Source organism: Podarcis bocagei (assembly GCF_964188305.1).
Source record: "Podarcis bocagei genome assembly, chromosome: 4".
In the NCBI taxonomy this organism is placed as follows: domain Eukaryota; kingdom Metazoa; phylum Chordata; class Lepidosauria; order Squamata; family Lacertidae; genus Podarcis; species Podarcis bocagei.
Window position 1 is genome coordinate 54,979,035 of NC_138128.1, and position 11,195 is coordinate 54,990,229.

Genomic DNA, 11,195 nt, shown 5'->3' on the forward strand with positions numbered 1-11,195 from the left:
TTGACCTGGGCGAGAAAGTGAAATAAATCCTTCCTCTATAGCCTTCGTAAATTTGTTTTTATCATCTCAAAGTGGTGTTTGCATAGGCAACACAATTTGCATGTGTAATGTGGCTGTACAAATTGACAACAAGTAAATTATTCAAGGAAATAGGCTGGTCGCGGGTCTGAACTATCTCCACAAAGCCTATTCATTTTGAAGAATCACTGAGACGTGAAGCTCATACATCAACCATTTTCTGACAATCCTCAGACTTATTGTCTCCTAAAATGTCATTATGGCTATTATTTATGAAGCTAATTCATTTATTAATATATATTTAACTCTGACTTGTCATGCACCTTAGCAGGCTTTCTGTGCACTGCATATTTTTGAATAGATGAAAGAGTTTTGCATGCTTTAATGATTACTCTAAGCTGCTATAGATTTATAGAATGCAGCTTTATTATCTACTTGCATTAATACCTTTTCATAACTTTTCCCCCTTAAGGCCATCAAATATAAATGGCAAATGACATATCCAAAAGATTGTGTAAAAAGAGATTTTCTTGGAGTTTGCTAGATGTTAGAACAAAATGGGTTAGACGACTGTTTAAAGCTGAGCTCATTTTTATGAGTATATAACAATTATATTAGATCTCCCCCCACTGCAACATATTTCCCCTAAAAGAAAACTCAGACAAATAGAGGTATTTGCATTATTTTAAATTCCTTTCATCTAGAAAAAAAATCTGTAGCTTATCCCAACAGGAACAGCACCATGTAGAGGTGAATGTGAGGCTGAGCATACACCTTTCCTTCACAAAAGTACCATACATTGGCCATGGCTAAGGATGGGCATATATGCAAATTTCAGTTTTTCAGTGTTTCTACTTTTTCCAATCTTAAGTTCAGTTCTCCACATTTCCACATCAGTTTGCAAATATGTATTTCTGAAGTCTTCATGAAAGCACACAGGTATCTCAGTGTGAATTTCTCCTTAAATGCACATTTGTATGCAATTTTGCCTAATATACACATTTCTAGAAAGCAATTGGCCCTTAATGTAATGCATTTTTGTATGTTGATGTCACTAATATGTGACTTTCTCTGCACAAATTTCACTGGTACATGCATTTTTGTACACACATTACTTGGCTGGAGCACTGCACTGCAAAAATTGGAGAAGTGCGAATTTTGAAAGATGGTTGTGTTTCAAGTCTTGCATGGTTTCTGAAAGTGCAAATTAGGTAAGTTTGAATGAAAAATGAATCTCAAATCCCAACCTTCTCTTTGGATACCTAACTCTAAATTGTTTAAGGAGCTTGGCATTACTAAATGTAAGTAAACATATATATATATACATTAGCAGTGATAGTTGGTTAACGTATCTAAACTCTGATTTTTGTCACCATATTCAACTATGGTGTTCCCTATTCAGTTTCATAGGCTAACTCTCTCCTCTGAAGTGAATGGGGAAGGCTTTGTGAGCGAGTTATTTCCATGGACTCTGTCAGCACTAGATTGCTCACTAAAGACCCACCATAGAGTTAACATTTATTTTGACGTGATGGATTAATTTGCTAACAGCATGAATAAATTGTCCAATATGAGGACAATGTTGTCGTGTATTTGAGTTCAGAATCAAAACTATCAACTCTCAAATCCTCACACAGTATTATCTACACTCTTTTTTTTGTTATTCTGCCCCATACGCCAGCAAGAAACCTTGGATATGAATCTTTTTATTGTATTTATTTGATTTCTTAACCTTCACTGTTAAGGTCTTGGGGTTGGTTACAACAATATAAAAATGCAATACTAAAATCAGTTAAAATAATTTAAAATCAGAAGAAGAAGCTGTCAAAGGTCATACTGAGAAGGTTTGCCTTCAGCACAAGACAAAAACTATACAGTGAAGATGCCAGATGTGGGGAAGGAATTCCATGGTTTATGGACTGCCACAGAAAATGCTCTCTCCTGAGTCATCACTCCCCAAACATCTGAGGGTGGTTGATCCCCTCTGCTGATCTTAACACCCAAAAGAGTCAATAGGGGTGGAGGCGGTCTTCCATATTTTTGGTGCCTAATACTTTAAACACTGGTTTGAACTAATATAGCCCTCATTTATCCATTACCTATCTGTACTTCCATGACAAAGATCATGATGGCAAACCCTAAGTTTCTAGATACTCATCTAGGCTTTGACCAGACAAAAAGCTTGCTAAGTTTCAGCAAGATCGCTGCATCATTTATTATTATTATTATTAATTGAATTTATATACCACCCTATACCTGGAGGTACCTTCAGACCATGTCTTGGGCCCACTAAAACATCGTTGTTGATCCAAACCTCTCTGCTTAGAAATTTATTCATTTCATTTCTATACTGCCCTGCATCCAAGGACCACAGGGCAGTCCAAATGTACAAACACAAAAATATATAACATAGTAACATATGTAAACAATAATTCCCCATATGCAGTGTGAGGGACCCTAGCTTTCTCCTTGATTGGCTAGTTTATGTTGCACATAGATTGTTGTTTTTAATGAGGAACATTCAGACATGGAAGGTCCTAACTGCATTCTGGCAGGGTACAGAGCTAGAATGCTGTTAAGAAGAACCCTGCCAGATCTAATTTTCACAGCAGCAAACCAGATACCCTTGGAAAGCAGCACATGAGGGTAGTAGTCCACTCTTGCTTCTGTGGACTAGCAATTGATATCCATAGGCATGCTTCCTCTGATCCTAGACGTAGTGTATCAACACCTTGACAAGCAGCCATCAAAAGCCTTCTCCTCCATAAATTCATTGATTCCTCTTTTGAAGCTCCTAAGGGTTTGTCCACACTGGGCTATACTGTTTGACTTTGAGGATGTTTGAGTTCAAGATGTCTAGGCATCGTTCACATGATGTTACCTTCAAGCAGAACCCATCCTTCATTTTGGTAGCATGGATTCAGGTTTCTTCGGTCTTGGGAAAATCTGAGAAGCAAAGCAAAATGCAAAGCCAATCAGCTTCTGTCTGGTTGTTGGGCTTGCTGCTACTGTTTGCATCCCCTTCAGTTAAGGTGGCACCAGAAGGATCTGTGTGATCTCCTTCCTTGGAGGTTTTCAAGCAGAGGTTGGATGGCCATCTGTCGTGGATGCTTTAGCTGAGATTCCTGCATAGCAGGGGGTTGGACTAGATGACTCTTGGGTCCTTTTCAACTCTACGTTTCTATGATTCTATGATCTGTGGAAGGGTATGTGTGTGTGTGTGTGTGTGCGCGCGCGCACGTGCACAGAGTGAAAGGAAAAGGAGAATATTTTTCTGTTTTCCCACTTGCACTGAAGACTGGAGAATGAACACACCTAAGAATTTTATGGGTGTGGGCGACATGGCTTTGTTTTTGATGGAGGATGGATTGTGGAGGCCACCTTAAACCTTAAACTTTACCAGCATGTTGGACCTCCAGATAACTACATGAAAGTGTTGGGCAACATTTGCTTGACTAGACTGGATAATCTCCCCTCAAACAAATTGGGATGAATGCTCAGTAAACAGTTCATCAAGAAGTGAGGTGGGAATGTAGGGGGATTGACTTAACTTGAGTAGCTGAACTTTAAAATGTCTGCCTCGATAATTCCTTATGGTAGCACGAGGAGAGCATATGTGGCGTTCAGTTGCAGATTGGACTGAATGCAGTCATAAAAGAAACATGTTTTTAACATGCAAGACTATTTAAAATCACTCCAGTTCTTCAGCAAGGGGGAAAGCTCCTTTTCTTTTCATAAGAATACATTTGGATTATTTCACTCCTCCCCTTTGAATATGTGCATTCCAAGGGAGATAGTGATTATCAAGAATTGGTGAACATAATTAAACCTTGGTCTATATCATCTAAAGGAAAAAGAAGGAATGTAACTCCTTGATCCTTTGAAAGAAACTATGCATTAATAATTACTTAGTAAAAGAGAAAGTATTGCACATTTCTTATGATGCTGTACAAATGCTTTCTAAGTGTCAGAGGAGCTCATTATGAATGAGACTTTCCAGGTAATCACACACTTGGCCATAAATGTTCAAAGGCCAACACCGTGAACTCTTCCTGGTATTTTTATAGTGTATTGGAAGCACAAAAGATAGCTGTATGCTTTGCGGATTGATTAATTGTGCTTTAAATGTTAAACACAAATGGGAAAGGAACAAAAACATAGGTTGTTGCAGAACATGAGATTGTTGGGTGTTATCCTGTTATGCTTTTGCATTCATGAAAGTGCTTTTGATTCAGCAGAGGCATCTGCTAAAGGAAGAGGATGGGAGGAATTTTTTTGCCACTATCCCCTGCCCACGGCATCACCCAGCATCTTCTGCAAAAACAGCTTGAGAGAGCTGAGGGACCGCCCAGAAGAGGCCCAAAGAGTACCACTTTCCTCATCAGTGGGTAGCTTGGCAGGACGGAGCCAACCAGCCACCACAGTAGCCACAACAGCCAGGATTTCCAGGCAGAGGGAGACCTTGTAGCTCTCTCCCTCTGGCTGAATAATTTGAATTAGTCTGCCTGCAAGATTAGCCAATGGAAGTGGGCTCAGAGGCAAGGCTGTTAGATAAGGCTGCAATTCTTTATGCCCTTACTTGGAAGTAAGTCCTCTTGAACTTGGTGGGGTTTCTTTCTAAGTAGGCATGCATTGGACTGCACCACTAATGTTTCAGCCCTAATAACAACACCCAGTGGTGTGAAAAAAGAGAGAGAGTGAGGACATTTTGCATGTAATAATCTTCCTGTCACTTGAACATATAGAGAAGATTTAGGAGCAAAACCATATTGTAGGGACACAGATGGGAAACATTTCAAAAGGAGTTTTCTAAACAATTCTGCTGCACTCTTTTGCTTCTTCTTCTTCTCAGGCTGCACTAAAAGGAAAAGTGCCCCATCAGAAGCTGCCTCCGCAGCTCTTTCAGCAGCTCCTGATGACACTAATCTCACATCCCACTTCTAAGTTGGCTGCTTCTCAGGGAAATGCTGCCACTTCAACATCTTTCACTGCTGATCCTGCTTTACATTTTTGGAACAATCCAGTCTCTCCCTCTCTCTCCCTCCCTCCCTCTCTCTTTCTGCCATAACCCACCAAAATGAATACTTTCTTCTATCACAGGAAAATTAAAAAATACAGTAGGCAGTGAAATAATGGCCCTGCAAGTTCTAGCCACCACATTGTCATAATAAACCCTGTGCCTTGTCAATGTCAGGTTTGAATCTTGCCCTTGTGGTGGAAACATGGGTATAATAAAGACAGAGGAGGAGAAGGAAGGTTGACATTTTCACTTCCAGGAAACCAGGAAGCTTCATGGAACAGAGATACCTGCTTTGTTAAGACTCATCTATGAATGGACACCGTGGTGCATCTGCACCAACAAAACTGGGCGCGTTCATCGGCCTCAGCTGCAACAAACCACGTCTCTCCCATATTAGTCTTTGCAGCCACAGCAGGTATTGAAACTCTCCAACAGTTTGACTTTAACCCCGACGGCACACTCTTTCATTGTCTCTTGAGACAGATGGATGCCAACAATAAATAACATTTATATCCCACCATTTTCTCAGAGGAGGAGTTCAAAGCAGTGTATATCAGAACCCTCCCAGGTCAGAATAAGGACCCATCTACCATCTGTTGCAGCAAGCTGTTCCCACAGTGGCCAACCAGATGCCTATGGAAAAACCCACAATCAGGACATGAACACAACAGCACTCTTCCCACAGGTGATTGCCAGCCTCTGAGGCACCACTGCCTCCAATGCTGACAATAATGTAGCCATCATGACGTCTAGGCATTTGTAGCCTTCTCCACCACAAACCAGCCCACACACATTTTAAAGCTCTGTGCTTCGCCTCTGTGCTTTTTGGACATGGATATTTAGATATTGGGGGCGCGTCAAAAGGACTTGGTCCCCAGGAGCTGACACTCCTGCCATAGATTTATACAAAGGCATTCTGATATGGGTAGTTTCATTTTCAGTCTGTCTCCTAATGATTCCTAACCTGGAATTCATTTTCACAGCTGCCACACAGTGGGCCAACATTTTCTTCAAGCTGTCTACCACAATCCTAAGATCTCTGTCCTGATCAATCACCACCAGCTCAGACTGCATTAACATATACGGTTGTTGGTGGTGGTTTGCCCCAATATGCATCATTTTCATGTGCATGGATCTCTGCCCCCTCCTATTTCATCACCACAACATCTGTGTCAGGTAGGTTTGGCTGAGATAGATAGGTTACCTCATATGTTTAATGGCTTAGTAGAAATTGGGTCCCTTCTATCTTAATAATTCAGTGGGACAACACTTCTTGATGATTCTCTAGTCCACATTATAATATTTCTCTGGACTTGAACAATGATCTTTGCCTTAATTACACAAACTCAAAAATGATGCATTTCTCACCTATATCCCCCAAAACCGCTCCTAATGTCATCTGAGAAATTCAGCACTTATTCTTTGGCTACTCCCCCACCCCCACCCCCCGGACATAATTTCACCGATAGATGTTGGCTATGATCTTGTTGACTATCCAGATGTAATGCTATTTCTTGAGAGCTATGAATTTCTTCCTGAACTGGCTAAGGTTTTCTTTTCTACAGATGGCTGAAGCAATCAGCCATAGCACACTTGCAGCTGGGAGTATTGGCAGTTAAACCGTTTTACTTTACCAATAGTAGCAGCCAAATTTGGGTAGCCATGATGACCCACAATTACTGAAGTGAACAAAAGCGTGAGTGGGAGATAAGGAAGAAGAAAAGGATAGTGTACTTTTTTTTTTGGGGGGGGGGGAAGAATTGCCATTCAGAAGGCAATGGCTCTTGTTCTCATGCCCCTTCCTGTTGAACCCTTGAATGCAGCAGTGTAGCTGACCAGCTTCTTCTAACTCCACAATAAAAACTGGTATCATATTTAGTGTTCTTAATCATAGAAGATAGTCATGGTTGCAATAATTATAAAAACTCTGTGTGACTAGTGGTGAACCTTCGAAATCCTCTTACGCTTGCATTGGAAAATTCTGTAATAGGTACAGTATATGGGAATCAAAAGGAAATCTGTAGATTTCAGAGACATTAAATTCCCTCCTCCCTGGTGTTCATACATAAAACAGTAGTACTGAACACAGAAAGCATAATGATACTACTTTAGAATACACATCTAATATGTGCATTACAGTTTTGTAGACTTTACCACACATTTTGCAACTGTTCCAAACCCAGACTGGGTATGTAGCAGTATCATTCAGTGTAGCTTGATACAGTTTATGTTTTCAAGGCTCAAGGAAATATAACCGAAAGTCAGGCCAAGAAACAGTCACTACAAGTCCAAGTCATCATGGCTCAGCAAGATTTCAACCTGGGCACACTAATACTATTATAATTTTCTCACGTTTATCTTTCTGTTCCTAAATTTGGGTTGAGAGATGGCTACTGTAACTTTAAGGAGGTTCAAGCTGTTTTTTTCTTAATGTACAGAGTTGCATGGCACAAAGTTTGAGAGTCTTTCTGGCATCATTTAACATCATGCACATTAGCTAAATTCACTTTTTAAAACTATGAATGAGATCATCATTGGGAACAGATCCATATGCGGTTTCCTCTATGACTTTTTAAAAAAATTGTCCTGGTTGCTTCTCTGAGGATGATGTGCCCACACACTACTACTTGATACAGATTATGCTTTCAAGGAGCGTAATCCAACCTCAAAAGAGGTAAGCTTCTTTCTTTTCTTTTTCTTTTTTGAAAAGAATAAACCGAGGGTCCCTGAGAATGAAAAGCCATGCCTGTCACATTTCACATCTTAGGAAAATTCCATCTTAAGGATGTGGAATCACTGGGGGGGGGGGTTGTTTTTGTTTTAAACTCTTCATTGCAGCCGTCTGAGTCTCAACAGCAGCCATGGGGGAAAGTATTCATGTTCCACAAATGTGGACTCTTTAAAGGTTCTGTTCAGAGGAGAGAAGGGAATAACAATAATTAATAATACAGCTGCACTGCAGTAATACGGGGGGTGGGGGTGGGCTCAAAGCAGTCACCTCCAATGCTGAACTTTTAACATTGTTGTCATTTAGTCATATCCGACTCTTCGTGACCCCATGGACCAGAGCATGCCAGGCACTTCTGTCTTTCACTGCCTCCCGCAGTTTGGTCAAACTCATGCTGGTAGCTTCGAGAACACTGTCCAACCATCTCGTCCTCTGTCGTCCCCTTCCCCTTGTGCCCTCCATCTTTCCCAACATCAGGGTCTTTTCCAGGGAGTCTTCTCTTCTCATGAGGTGGCCAAAGTATTGGAGCCTCAGCTTCAGGATCTGTCCTTCCAGTGAGCACTCAGCGCTGATTTCCTTCAGAATGGATAGGTTTGATCTTCTTGCAGTCCATGGGACTCTAAGAGTCTTCTCCAGCACCATAATTCAAAAGCACCAATTCTTCGGCGATCAGCCTTCATTAGATCTGCAGCAATTAATTAGGTGGTAATAATGTTTAACTAGGGGACGCGGGTGGCACTGTGGGTAAAACTTCAGTGCCTAGGACTTGCCGATTGTATGGTCGGCAGTTCGAATCCCTGCGGCGGGGTGAGCTCCCGTCGTTCGGTCCCAGGTCCTGCCCACCTAGCAGTTCGAAAGCACCTCTAAGTGCAAGTAGATAAATAGGTACCGCTTTATAGCAGGAAGGTAAACGGCGTTCCGTGTGCTGCTCTGGTGCAGGCTGGCCAGAGCAGCTTCGTCACGCTGGCCACGTGACCCGGAAGTGTCTTCGGACAGCGCTGGCTCCCGGCCTCTTAAGCGAGATGAGCACGCAACCCCAGAGTCGGTCACGACTGGCCCGTACGGGCAGGGGTACCTTGACCTTTTACCTTTAATGTTTAACTCTTTGCCACAAAAAGTTTTACCTGCTGATTGTTGCAAGTCCAACCTTTCTTAAAGAGGGCAGGAGCCGATCAGGCCAGTACCTTCTCCCCTCCCAGGCCACTTACCAGCAGTGGAGCAAGCCAATCAGGCACCTAGGGCGGCAGCTGGGGCCAGCCGCCTGCGGGGCGGGGCAAGCCGGGGCAGGACACTCTGCAGGATCTCCAAGGAGCCAGCATGCCTGCCTCCTCCCACTCAGCCACCCTACAGCTGAGGGGGAGGCAGTGGGCAGACCGTTTGGGCATCACGGAACCTGCGTGTGCCTAAGCCACTGCGTATCTCTCAGGAGAGACACGTGGTTCGGGTGTGCTGCTGGCCCCGCGGTGAGTGCAGCCCGGCATTTTGTCACCCCCCCAGTGGTGACACCAGGGGCAAGCTGCCCCTACCGCACCCCCCTTCCTCTGCCACTGCCACTTACCAAGGCCAACTGATATTGTGGGTCTTGCTGTGCAAACAGCAGCTGCAATTCTAAGCCTGCAGCCGTCACTTGGAGGTATGGGGAGATCAGAGACCAATTCTTGGATGAAACCTCTGTGGCTGACTTACACCTGTTAGTCAAAATGGGTAAGAGGCTGGGTAGTCCACACATCTGATTCGTTTGCCAAATTGACAGATGCATGCATCCTTAATCAGAACAACTGGAGCAATCACCAGGATCAGGAAAACTAATGCACGTGCTGTGTTCTGTCTTACTGTGTTTTTCAGCCGGAGTGCTTTTTCACAGAATGTTCCATGCCCAGCAGACGTTTTCCAATGGGAACTTTTCAGAGGGGAGGGAAAGGGAGGGCAAACTTTTTCCTGCCTTACCTCCCCCCCCCTAATTTCACAGCGGTTGCAATAGAGCTTTCCCCAGTGGCTGCTGGCTGGTGAGCACCATTTTTATTACCCAAAGAAATTGCAGCATTGTTCCATGAGGAATTAAAGGAAAAGCTCAGCAAGTCCTCTCCCCACCCCCCAATACTTCTTATTTTCAAATTATTCCTTATTTATTTATTATTATTTTGTGTCCCCCTCAGTTCAGCACCCTCCGGATGGGAACTGCCTGCACTGCCCTAAATCTGCACCCAGTTTGTGTACACATTACTCTGGTTCCAGCACACTCCTATCCCTGTCTTTTGACTCTGTATACATGATGTTATCCTGTAGTTTATTGCCAAATAATGCTGTGTGATGCATTTTCCCTCAAACTGCTGCCAGCCAGAGTAAATAATGCTGATTTAGATGGGCTGAGGATCTGAGCTGATATAAAGCAGCTTCTTCTGTCTGTATGATATATAGAGCATTAGGTAAATCAGACGATTGAAGTGCCATTCAGTCTAACATGGCATTCAAATGCAGCAATTATTTCATTTCACATTTGTATATCACACATATTAAATTTTGAATAACCCTCAATATAGCTATGGGAAAGGAAGTCCTAATATTTTAGGACATTTGATAACTCGAGATTAAGTTTAAAGTGGGGGAGTGGGATTCACAGTCCAGTTCATTCCAGCATGCATTAAACTCAAGCTCCTTTGCATATTGTCAGAACCACATTCAGCTTGCTTTGCTGTAAAATTGCTATGGGATTGAATGTGTAATCATTACGAATGAAAATGTTGAGAACTCACTTTCTTATGCCTGAATTATAATTGGTCTTATTTTTCTTTTAAAATCATTACAAAGCATTCTAAATAAATTCATCATCCCCCTGCTCCTCTAAATGCAATTTTTACATTTAAAACAAAATTCAATGTTTGAACAATAGAAATAGCACAAAGAGAAAATGTCAGCAAACATTAAATGAATGATGTTAAAAGTACTAATAAATATCTAGAAATCTGAGTTACACATATTGTGGAGCAGACGAGAAAACCTATTCCATGTGGGGGGGGGCGGGGGGAATCAGTTTGAAAACAAAATTAAAATATAGAATTTGACTGGTTAAATGATCAACTGGTCAAAAGTAAATGAAAAGAAATTCTGGGTCATCAGAAAGTGCTGGATGTATAAGGCAAAGGACGATACGGCGTTCTTTGTTCTGCTCTCACATTTCCATCCTAAACTGGGTGGATCAAAGTTGTCTTTCCAATACCTGGCAGATTGCTAGAGCCAAAAAGCATACCAATGTCTGCTGGTATCTTCAGTTTGAAGGATCAATAATCCAGTTGTAGCTGAATGACCTAGAAACAACCCTCCAAAATTTGAGTATAATGTTCAGCCTGCATATTAACTATTCCATCTTTTTTGTATTAATATTAATATATCTTCTAAGCAAACCTCACTAGGGTAGGAGCTGATTCATCT